This window comes from Castor canadensis, chromosome 10, assembly GCF_047511655.1.
Source record: "Castor canadensis chromosome 10, mCasCan1.hap1v2, whole genome shotgun sequence".
NCBI lineage: Eukaryota > Metazoa > Chordata > Mammalia > Rodentia > Castoridae > Castor > Castor canadensis.
In genome coordinates, this window is record NC_133395.1 from 77,358,912 (window position 1) to 77,371,349 (window position 12,438).

At 39.3% G+C, this 12,438-nt stretch overlaps 1 protein-coding gene, 1 non-coding gene and 1 pseudogene across 2 annotated transcripts in view; 1 reads left to right on the forward strand and 2 right to left on the reverse strand.

The window, feature by feature from the left end:
* Positions 1–12,438, forward strand: part of Flt3 (fms related receptor tyrosine kinase 3) — a 125,403-nt gene that overhangs the window by 15,005 nt on the left and 97,960 nt on the right. The gene's annotated exons all lie outside the window — the stretch shown is intronic.
* On the reverse strand, positions 10,668–10,764 carry LOC141413262 (small nucleolar RNA U13; annotated as a pseudogene).
* LOC141413109 (U6 spliceosomal RNA) lies at positions 10,942–11,047 on the reverse strand. Its single transcript, XR_012437933.1, has one exon. It is a non-coding gene; the product is annotated as a U6 spliceosomal RNA (small nuclear RNA).

Here is a 12,438-nt window from a genome sequence, read left to right on the forward strand (position 1 = left end):
GGTGGGGCTTGATCTAAGTCTGAGCAAGGCTATGGGCAGTAATTGATCCCATTGTAGGTGGGTTTCCTGGCATAGTTTTACCAATTGCAATTTTAGAGTCCTGTTCATACGTTCTACTTTCCTTGAACTCTGGGGGTTGTAAGCTGTGTGCATCTTCCAAGTTATTCCTAATCCCTTAGCCATCAACTGTACCACTGCAGCCACAAAGGCCAGCCCATTGTCTGAACCAACAGACAGTTATTTTGAATTAAGGGATGATTTCCTTTAACAGGCACCTGGCCACTTCTTGGGTTTTCTCTGTACAAGTAGGTAAGGTTTCCTGAGAAGGTGCAGACAAACACCAGCAAATATTTACATCCTCTGGCTGTGCCATCTCATAAAGTCCACAATCAGGTTTTCAAAAGGAGTTCCTCTGACACTTTGCACCTGGGATTGTGCTCTTGGCCCTTTTCAGGGATTGTTTCTGGCACACAAGCTGCACCTCTCACATACTGTCTTATGCTGGAGAGCTTGGGGACAAAAGGTAGTCTTGAGATCTGTCTGCCCTGAGTGGGTTCCTTCATGGAACTGTTTGACAAATGTGGGAGCCAGTGACTCAGATATGGCAATGCAGCCATCAGCAAACTACCACCATCTGTCCAGTAGAAAATTTCCTCCTTCAGTCTCAAACCAAGCCTGTTCTTGTGAAGTATACCATAGGTCCCATTCAGATAAGGGGCACAAAAACAAGGCAGCTGTCAGTGAGGCTGAGGTTTGTCCTTCTGTGAGGGCTGCTCACTTGGCTTCCCTATCAGCCTTTTGTTTTTCCTGAACAGCTCTTGTCTCCTCCTTCTGGTACCCTTGGCAGTGCATGACCGCTACTTGCTTAGGGGCCCACACAGTTTCTAGTAATTCCAGAATTTCTTGTCTATATTTCACACTTTTTCCTCCCGAGTTAATGAACCCGCCTTTCTTTATGAAGGCTCCATGGACATGAATAGTTAGTTAGCATCAATATAGATATTTACTCACACTTCTGCAGCAAGCTGGAGCACCTGAGAGCAATAAACTCAGTCTTTTTTGCAGAGGTTCTGCCTGGCAGTGGTTGTACTTCAGTAACAGTGTGCAGAGTCACTACTGTGTATCCAGCAAAATGTGTGCCTTCCTGGACAAAGCTGCTGCCATCTGTGAAATACTCAATGTCTGAATGACTAATAGGCTGGTCTGTCAAGTCTGGCCAGCTGGAGAACACCTCATCCATAACCTCTAAACAGTCATGCTCCAGTGGGCCTGAATCAACTGGTAATAGGGTGGCAGGGTTTAGAGTCTAAACAGCCTCTAGCCAGATATGCAGCTTTGATATTTTACCATTTGGGAGTTTGTTAACCAATAATCTCCTTTAGTCAAAATAGAGTGGGGAACTCAGACTGAGTTTTTGTCCCAAAGTAAATTTGTCTGCTTCAGCCACCAATACAGCAGTAGCTGCCAGGGTATGCAGGCAGGGCAGCCAGCCCTTCTGCCACAGTAGCGGGGAAGAAATGCTGGGTGCCAACAAGAACAAGGGCAAATGGGAACCTACGAGGACAGCTGGAATTCATGAAGACAAATGAACCCATGACTGCCTCTCTGACATGTATTTGGGCCATGAATTATCAAACCTAAAGAAAAGAGCCAAGGGGCTTCAGGACTAATGCTTCCCCATGCCACTGTGGGGTCAGGGGGAACAAGTGCAAGCTGCCATTGTGCTGGTGCCCCACACTGGGTGCAGCCATCCACACTGCAGACCATTGCTCCTGCCTTCAGCACTCATGAAGATGGCATTGGGAAAGAAGTTCTGGTAAGGAAGTTCCAGTTTACCTAATTTCAGAGTACAAAGCCACTGCCATCTGTCATTTGACAGCTACACTTTTTCTTCAAAATTCTTGTTGTTTTGGTGGTACTGGGGTTTTAGTTTGCACTGACTTTGCCCATGCTGGTCTCAAATCACAATCCTCTTGTATCTGCCTCCCAAGTAGGTGGGACCACTTGTTTATGCAGCCAGGCCTGGTTCAGTTTCCATCATAAACAGCCAGGTGTGGTGGTACATGCCTATAATCCCAGTACTCAGGAGGTAGAGGCAGGAGGATCAGCAATTCTAGACCAGCGTGGGATACAAAAAAGAGCCAAGAGCTGGTGGCTCACACCTGTAATCCTTGTTTCTCAGGAGGCTGAGATCAGAAGGATCAAGGTTTAAAGCCAGCCTTGGGCAAAGAGTTCGGGAGACCCTATCTCAAAAAAAAAAAAAAAAAAAATCACAAAAAAGGGTTGGTGGAGTAGCTCAAGTGCTAACAGCGTCTGCCTAGCAAGCATGAGGCCCTGAGTTCAAACTCCATACTGCCAAAAAAAAAAAAAAAAGATATAGATAGATAGAGATATATAGAATATATATAGAGAGAATGGAAAGATTATGGTATCATGGTGAAATCCCTTTGTACAATTAACATATGCCAATAAAACATATTTTTAAAGAAATATATATACATATATCTACATATATATAGATAGAGCAAACTGTCAAAACTAAAAGGAGAAAATAGATAAATCCATAATCAAAATGGGAAATATAAAAACACATCTCTCAAAACTTAATACATTAAATGGGCAAAACAACTGCTACTGCAGAAGATGGAGACATTAGCAAATCCATTAGTCACCACATCTGCGATTGCAAGATATGTGTTCTAGTCAAGTGCACACAGAACTTTTTAAAAATTGACCAGATGCTGAACCAAAAAGTTAATCTCACTAAATTTCAAAGGACTGAAAGCATATGTAGTTTTATAATCACCATGGAATAAAGCTAGAAATCAATAAAAATAAAACTAAAAAAAAAAAAAAACTCCATGCTTAGAAACACAGTACACAAGCCAAAGAAGAAATAACCAATGAAAATTAGAAGATATTTTGAGCTGGTGGAATGACTCAAGTGCTAGAGTGCCTTCCTAGCAAGCATGGAGCCCTGAGTTCAAACCCCAGTATCGCCAAAAAGAAAAAAGAAATGGCAAAAATTTACATGTCAAATCTTATGAGATAGAGATAAATACATCATTTTTAAAAAATGTAACCTTAAATACATAGATTAGAAAAGCTGGAAAATAATTATTAAACAACTGTGTCAAAAAGTTAGGGGTGAACATCAAATTAAACTCAAAGAAAATAGAAAGAAATAAATAGAGACATACACATAATCAAACCAAGAGTCAAGAATTAATTATTTGAAAAAACTAATAAAATTAATACTAAATTGGATGAGGTGGTGCACATCTTTAATTCCAGCTCTGGGAGGCTGAAGCAAGAGGATCATGAGTTCAAAATCATCCAGGGCTATATAGTGAGACTCTTCTCTCAAAAAAAAAAAAAAAAGCCAGGCACCAGTGGCTCACACCTATAATCCTGGCTACTCAGAGGCAGATGTCAGGAGGATTGTGGTTTGAAGCCAGCCCATGCAAATAGTATACAAGACCCTATCTCGAAAATACCCAACACCAAAAAGGGCTGGCGGTGACTCAAGTGGCATGATTGCCAAGCATGTGTGAAGCCCTGAATTCAAACTCTAGTACCATGAAAAAAAATGATTTTTATTTATTATAATAATTTTATGATAATATATTATTATTTTTTTTTTTTTAAACTCACACCTGATTTTAGGTGTGATAGCTGTCTAGACTTTCATTCCAGTTTGGTTTTGTCTTTTCTTGTTTAGGTACCACTTTTAAATTCTTGTGTTTTAGTAAGAAAGTACCTTTTAATGGATGCTAGCAGTTTATTGACCTGATATTTGTAGTCTGTTTGGGCAGGTAAAATTATATAATGCAGTTTTCAAACAGGAGAATAAAACCAGAACAGAATAGTACATTTGGTAAGATTCCATTTATATATAGGCTTGAAGACAAACAAAACTAATCTTTGGTGTTAGAAGTCATGACGGTAGTTACATCTAGAAAGAGCAGATTGGCCTGGTGGCAAGGCTCAAATGGTAGAGTGCCAATCTAGGAAGGACAGATGAGGGCATTTGGAAGGGGTTATAAAGGGAAGGGACATCTGGTATATTAATGGTGTTTTCTTCTTTGACGTGGGTAGTGGTTACAAAGTTGTTTTCATTTTATGATTATTCATTGATCAATACACTTATGATTTGTTCACTTTTCTCTCTATATGGTATACCTCATTATAAAAGCTTTAAAAAATAAATAATAAAATATACACCATTAGGAATTAGAACAGTGCTATGACAGTAGGTATGGAAGACATTACATTTTTTGGTTAAAACAAGACACATAAAACTTACTATGTTAGCCTTTGTGTGTGTGTAGTACTGGGGTTTGACTCAAGAGCCTCATGCTTATTAGCTGGGCACTAGCCCTTTTTGCTTTAGTTATTTTTCAGATAGGGTCTTGTGCTTTTGCTCATGCCAGCCTCAAACTGCAATCCTCCTACCTATGAGCACCCCCCCACACAACTTGCAGCTGGGATTGCAGGCATGCTCTACCATGCCCCACTTATTCTTTTAAATGAAATCTCACTAACTTTTTTTGCTGAGGCTGGACTCAAACTACAGTCCTCCTATCTTCACCTCCCAATTAGCTGGTATTTCAGGCAAGAGCCACCAACCCAACTCATCTTAGCCTTTTTTTTGTTTTGGTGTTACTGGTGTTTGCACTCAGGGCCTCAAGCTTGCTAGGCAGGCACTCTTACCACTTGAGCCACTCACCAGTCCTTTTTTGTGAAGGATTTTTTTGAGATGGGGTCACATGAACTGATTGCTTAGGGCTGGTATGAACCATAAATCCTCTTGATCTCTGCTTCCTGACTAGCTAGAATTACAGGCGTGATTGTCTTTTTGTGACTGGCTTAGTTTGTTAGCATACTCTCCTCAAGGATTCAATGTCTGCAGACAGAGCTTTTTGTTTATCCATCCTTCCTTCATTGAACATTTGGGTTGCCTTCCACCCTTTGGCTCTTGCAATAGTGCTACTATGAACATGGTGTGAGGTATCTCTTTGAGCCCCTGCTTTCAATTCTTTATTTTTTGATGGGACTGGGGTTTGATTTCAGGACTTTGTGCTTGCAAAGCAAATGCTCTACCACTTGAGTCACATCTGCATTCCATTTTGCTCTGGTTATTTGGAGATGGGGTCTCACAAACTATTTGCCCAGGCTGGTCTTGAACCTCCATCTTCCTGATCTCAGTCTCCCAAGTAGTTAGGATTATAGGAGTGAGCCACTGGCACCTAGCTCCTGCTTTGAATTCTTTTGGGTGTATTTCAAGAAGAATTTGCTGGATTATGCGGTAGTTCTATTTTTTGTTTGTTTTCTTGTAGTGCTGGGGATTAGACCTAGGGTCCTGTTCATGCTAGACAAGCACTGTACCACTAAACTACATCTCCAGCCCTATTTCTTTTTTCTTTCTTCTTCCTTCCTTCCTTCTTTTCTTTCTTTCTCTTTCCTTCCCTCCTTCCTTCCTCTCTCCTTCCTTCTTTCCTTCTTCCTTCCTTCCTGCCTTCCTCCTTCCTGCCTCCTTCCTTCTGCCTGCCTTCCTGCCTTCCTCCTTCCTGCCTTCCTTCCTTCCTTCCTTCCTTCCTTCCTTCCTTCCTTCCTTCCTCCTTCTTTCTTTCTTAGCATAGAGGTAGGGAGTTTATCAAGGGAAATAATGAAAGAAAGCCTCCATGGAAAGGGAGGCCCTAGTGGGTTGCCCACATACTTCTTTCTATGGCAGTTGCACCATTTAACAATCTTACCAATAGTATACAACTGCTTCAGTTTCCTCAGGTCCTCTTCTGATGTCTCCATAGTAGCCATCTTAATAAGTGTAAGGCATCATTTTGAGAGAAAAGGCAATTTTTTGTGTGTGCGGTACTGAGGTTTGAACTCAGGGCCTCATGCTTGCTAGGCAAATGTTCTACCACTTGAGCCACTCCACCAGCCCAAAAATGAAGGCATTTTTTATTTTTTTATTATTTTTCTTTTATTATTCATATGTGCATACAAGGATTGGTTCATTTCTCCCCACTGCCCCCACCCCCTCCCTTACCACCCACTCCGCCCCTTCCCTCTCCCCCCCCTTCAATACCCAGCAGAAACTATTTTGCTGTTATTTCTAATTTTGTTGTAGAGAGAGTATAAGCAATAATAGGAAGGAACAAGGGTTTTTGCTGGTTGAGATAAGGATAGCTATACAGGGCATTGACTCACATTGATTTCCTGTGCGTGGGTGTTACCTTCTAGGTTAATTCTTTTTTTTTTTTTTTTTTTGGTTAGATAAAGGCTTATCTATTTTATTGGTTTAAATTATTTTTCAAAGAATCTGCTACTTCACATTTATTTTTAATACTATAATTTTTGTATTCCCTTTTTTTTTTTTCATTTTTCTTTTATTATTCATATGTGCATACAAGGCTTGGTTCATTTCTCCCCCTGCCCCCACCCCCTCCCTTACCACCCACTCCACCCCCTCCCACTCCCCCCCCCCAATACCCAGCAGAAACTATTTTGCCCTTATCTCTAATTTTGTTGTAGAGAGAGTATAAGCTATAATAGGAAGGAACAAGGGGTTTTGCTGGTTGAGATAAGGATAGCTATACAGGGCATTGGCTCACATTGATTTCCTGTGCGTGGGTGTTACCTTCTAGGTTAATTCTTTTTGATCTCACCTTTTCTCTAGTGCCTGTTCCCCTTTTCCTATTGGCCTCAGTTGCTTTTAAGGTATCTGCTTTAGTTTCTCTGCGTTAAGGGCAACAAATGCTAGCTAGTTTTTTAGGTGTCTTACCTATCCTCATCCCTCCCTTGTGTGCTCTCGCTTTTATCATGTGCTCATAGTCCAATCCCCTTGTTGTGTTTGCCCTTGATCTAATGTCCACATATGAGGGAGAACATACGATTTTTGGTTTTTTGAGCCAGGCTAACCTCACTCAGAATGATGTTCTCCAATTCCATCCATTTACCAGCGAATGATAACATTTCGTTCTTCTTCATGGCTGCATAAAATTCCATTGTGTATAGATACCACATTTTCTTAATCCATTCGTCAGTGGTGGGACATCTTGGCTGTTTCCATAACTTGGCTATTGTGAATAGTGCCGCAATAAACATGGATGTGCAGGTGCCTCTGGAGTAACAGTCTTTTGGGTATATCCCCAAGAGTGGTATTGCTGGATCAAATGGTAGATCGATGTCCAGCTTTTTAAGTAGCCTCCAAATTTTTTTCCAGAGTGGTTGTACTAGTCTACATTCCCACCAACAGTGTAAGAGGGTTCCTTTTTCCCCGAATCCTCGCCAACACCTGTTGTTGGTGGTGTTGCTGATGATGGCTATTCTAACAGGGGTGAGGTGGAATCTTAGTGTGGTTTTAATTTGCATTTCCTTTATTGCTAGAGATGGTGAGCATTTTTTCATGTGTTTTCTGGCCATTTGAATTTCTTCTTTTGAGAAAGTTCTGTTTAGTTCACATGCCCATTTCTTTATTGGTTCATTAGTTTTGGGAGAATTTAGTTTTTTAAGTTCCCTGTATATTCTGGTTATCAGTCCTTTGTCTGATGTATAGTTGGCAAATATTTTCTCCCACTCTGTGGGTGTTCTCTTCAGTTTAGAGACCATTTCTTTTGATGAACAGAAGCTTTTTAGTTTTATGAGGTCCCATTTATCTATGCTATCTCTTAGTTGCTGTGCTGCTGGGGTTTCATTGAGAAAGTTCTTACCTATACCTACTAACTCCAGAGTATTTCCTACTCTTTCTTGTATTAACTTAAGAGTTTGGGGTCCTTGATCCATTTTGAGTTAATCTTGGTATAGGGTGATATACATGGATCTAGTTTCAGTTTTTTTGCAGACTGCTAACCAGTTTTCCCAGCAGTTTTTGTTGAAGAAGCTGCTATTTCTCCATCGTATATTTTTAGCTCCTTTGTCAAAGATAAGTTGCTTATAGTTGTGTGGCTTCATATCTGGATCTTCTATTCTGTTCCACTGGTGTTCATGTCTGTTTTTGTGCCAGTACCATGCTGTTTTTATTGTTATTGCTTTGTAATATAGTTTGAAGTCAGGTATTGTGATACCTCCTGCATTGTTCTTTTGACTGAGTATTGCCTTGGCTATTCGTGGCCTCTTGTGTTTCCATATAAATTTCACGCTAGATTTTTCAATCTCTTTAGTGAATGTCATTGGAATTTTGATGGGAATTGCATTAAACATGTAGATTACTTTGGGGAGTATCGACATTTTTACTATGTTGATTCTACCAATCCATGAGCATGGGAGATCTCTCCACTTTCTATAGTCTTCCTCAATCTCTTTCTTCAGAAGTGTATAGTTTTCCTTGTAGAGGTCTTTCACATCTTTTGTTAGGTTTACACCTAGGTATTTGATTTTTTTTGAGGCTATTGTAAATGGAATTGCTTTCATATGTTCTTTTTCAGTTTGTTCATTATTAGTGTATAGAAATGCTAATGATTTTTCTATGTTGATTTTATATCCTGCTACCTTGCTATAGCTATTGATGATGTCTAGAAGCTTCTGAGTAGAGTTTTTTGGGTCTTTAAGGTATAGGATCATGTCGTCTGCAAATAGGGATATTTTGACAGTTTCTTTACCTATTTGTATTCCTTTTATTCCTTCTTCTTGCCTAATTGCTCTGGCTAGGAATTCCAGTACTATGTTGAATAGGAGTGGAGATAGTGGGCATCCTTGTCTGGTTCCTGATTTTAGAGGGAATGGTTTTAATTTTTCTCCATTAAGTATAATGCTGGCTGTAGGTTTGTCATATATAGCTTTTATAATGTTGAGGAACTTTCCTTCTATTCCTAGTTTTCTTAGAGCTTTTATCATGAAATGATGTTGGATCTTATCAAAGGCTTTTTCTGCATCTATTGAGATGATCAAGTGGTTTCTGTCTTTGCTTCTGTTAATGTGGTTTATTACGTTTATTGATTTTCGTATGTTGAACCACCCTGCATCCCTGGGATGAAGCCTACTTGGTCATGGTGAATAATCTTTTTGATGTGTTGCTGAATTCGGTTTGCCATTATTTTGTTGAGGATTTTTGCATCAATGTTCATGAAGGAGATTGGCCTATAGTTCTTCTTTTTGGAGGTGTCTTTGCCTGGTTTTGGGATAAGTGTAATACTGGCTTCATAAAATGTGTTTGGCAGTTTTCCTTCCCTTTCTATTTCATGGAACAGTTTAAGGAGGGTTGGTATCAGTTCTTCTTTAAAGGTCTGATAGAATTCAGCAGAGAATCCATCAGGTCCTGGACTTTTCTTTTTGGGGAGACTCTTGATTGCTGCTTCAATTTCATTTTGTGATATAGGTCTATTCAGGTGATTAATTTCCTCTTGGTTCAGTTTTGGATGATCATATGTATCTAGAAATCTGTCCATTTCTTTAAGATTTTCAAATTTATTTGAATATAGGTTCTCAAAGTAGTCTCTGATGATTTCCTGGACTTCCATGGTGTTTGTTGTTATCTCCCCTTTTGCATTCCTGATTCTACTAATTTGGGTTTTTTCTCTCCTTATTTTAGTCAGGTTTGCCAGGGGTCTATCAATCTTGTTTATTTTTAATGAAGGCATTTTTAAAGGAATTTGTTTGCACTGCTATGACAAGTAATCTGAAAATATACCAACACTTAAATGCCCAAAGTTGGCCCAAGAAGAGGTTAAAAACTAGGCAGACTAATAGCAATAGAAGAAATCAAATCAGTAATTTGAAATAAAACTTAAACATTTTTACCAGATCCATATGGCCTGGCGTCTGTTACGTTCTGGAACATAACTGTTCACCAGTGACTCATGCATTGAAGGCTTGGTCCCCAATGTAGCAGTGCTCAGAGGTGGGGCCTTTGGGAGGTGATTTAATCATGAGGGCTCTGACTTCATGAATGGATTAATCCATTGATGGATTATAACTTATGGGTTTGGGGGAGTAGCTTGTTGTAACAGTGATTTCTCTTCCCTTCCTGACCATCATGAGAGGAGCAGCTTCCACTGCCACACACTTCCACCATGACCTACTGTGTTGCCACAGCCCTAAAAGCAACCAGGTCAAGCAACCATAGACTGAAACCTCTGAAACTGTGAACCAAAATAAACCCTCTTTTAAAATGATTTATCTCAGGTATTTTATCACAGCAACAGAAAGCTAACACAGCATCTGAATTTTAAATAAGCTTTTTTAGTAAAATTGACTCATATTGGTTGCACAAGTTAATCCATCCTGCCTATACCCTTCTGCTACTCTCCCCCTCCCTCAGTTCCTTTCCTCTTCCCCAATAGTCCCTAATCTACTTTCATGTCATCATGGTTTTTTTTTAGTTTCCATGTATAAGAGAACTCCTTATCTTTCTGTGTCCATCTGATTTCTATCAGAATGATGACCTCAACTTCCATCAGTTTTCTTGAAAATGACATGATTTCATTCTTGATGGCTTTCACGATTCTTCTTTATGGCTTTTTGTATATATACACATTTTCTTAATCCATTCATCTGCTGACAGTCACCTAGGCTGATTCCATAGCTTGGCTATTGTGAAAATTGCTGTAAGAATGTGAGTACATATCTCTTGTATGTGTTGACTTCATTTCCTTTGGGTATACACCTATATGGGGTATAGCCGGATCATGTGGTACTCCTATTTAATTTTGTTTTTTTTACTAAGTTCACATCACAAGGGTGATGTGCTGACGTCCTTTGAGGGAGGCATATGTCACACAAAGGTGTGACACACAAAATCATCACACTTATGAACCAAAAAAGGATCTTCTATTAGTTTTTTAAGGAACTTCCATAGTGGCTGGACTAATTTACATTCACAACAACAGTGTATAAGGTGTTTTCCTGCCCCCCACCTTGCCGGCACTGGTTACTTATAGTTGTTATTGTTTTATAATAGCCATTCTGACTGGAGTGAGATGGAATCTCAATGTAGTTTTTTTTTTTAATATGGAACATGTCATAAATTTGCATATCATCCTTGTGCAGGGCCATGCTAATCTTCTTTGTATCGTTCCAATTTTAGTATATGTACTACAGAAGCGAGTACTCAGTGTAATTTTGATTTGCATCTCCCTGATGGCTAAAGATATTGAGAATGTTTTTGTATATGTATTGAGCATTTGTGCATCTTTTGAGAAGTACCTGTTCTGATCATTTGCCCCATTTATTGATTGGATTACTTGCTCTTTTATTGATAATTTTTTACTGTTTTGTTAGAAATACATAACTGATTGTGCTTTATTTATTTGTTTTAGCAATACAGGGGTTTGAACTCAGGTCCTTGTGCCTGCTAGGCAGGCACTCTGATGCTTGAGCCATGCCTCCAAGCCCTTGAATTCTTTGTATATTCTGGATATCAATCCTCTGTCAGGTGAACAGCTGGCAAAGATTTCCTGTAGGCTGTCTCTTCAGATCTGCTGATTGCTTCCCTTGCTATGCAGAGGCCTTTTAATTTGATGTAATCCCATTTGTCAATTCTTCATTTTATTTCTTGAGCTACTGGAGTCCTATTTATGAAATCGTTGACTGTGCCTACCTCTTGAAGAGTTTCCCCTATGTTTTCCTCTAGTTGTTTCAATATTTCAGGTCTAACATTAAGGTATTTGATCATGTTGACTTGATTTTTGTACAGGATGAGAAATAGGGATCCAGTTTCAATCCTCTACATGTGGATATTCAGTTTCCCCAGAACCATTTGTTGAAGAGGTTGTCATTGTTTTGTTTTGTTTTAGTGGTACTGGGGTATAAACTCAGGGCCTCACACTTGCTAAGCAGGTGCTCTACCACTTGAGCCACTCCACCAGCCCTTTTTTGTGTTGGATATTTTCAAGATAAGGTCTTGAGAACTATTTCCCTGGGCTGGCCTCAAATCCCAATCCTCCTGTCTCTGCCTCCTGAATAACCAGGATTACTTGCATGAACCACTGGTGCCCAGCCCAATATGTGTTTTTGGCACCTGAATATTGATTTGGGTCATTAATTCTACTCTACTTATATATGTGTCTGTTTTTTTGCCAATACTATGCTGTGTTAAATGGTTGTGTAATATATTTTGAAATCAGGTATTATGATGCCTTTAGCATTGCTATTTTTGCTCAGGATTGCTTTGGCTATTTGGGGTCTTTTGTGCTTCAATGTAAATTTTAGAACTTTTTTTTCCCTCATTTTGTTAATAATGTCATTGGTATTTTGATGGGGATTGTATTGAATCTATAGATTGCTTTCAGTAATAGGATCATTCCAGTAATATTAATTCTCCAAATCCATGAACATGGGAGGTTTTTTCATCTTCTAGTGTCTTCTAAAATTTATTTCTTCAGTGTTTCATACTGGTCATTATAGAAGTCTTTCATTTCCTTGGTTCGATTTATTTCTGGGTGTCTTTTTGTTTGTTTACTTGCTTGCTTACAAGCAAGGCTATTGTGAATGTTATTGTTT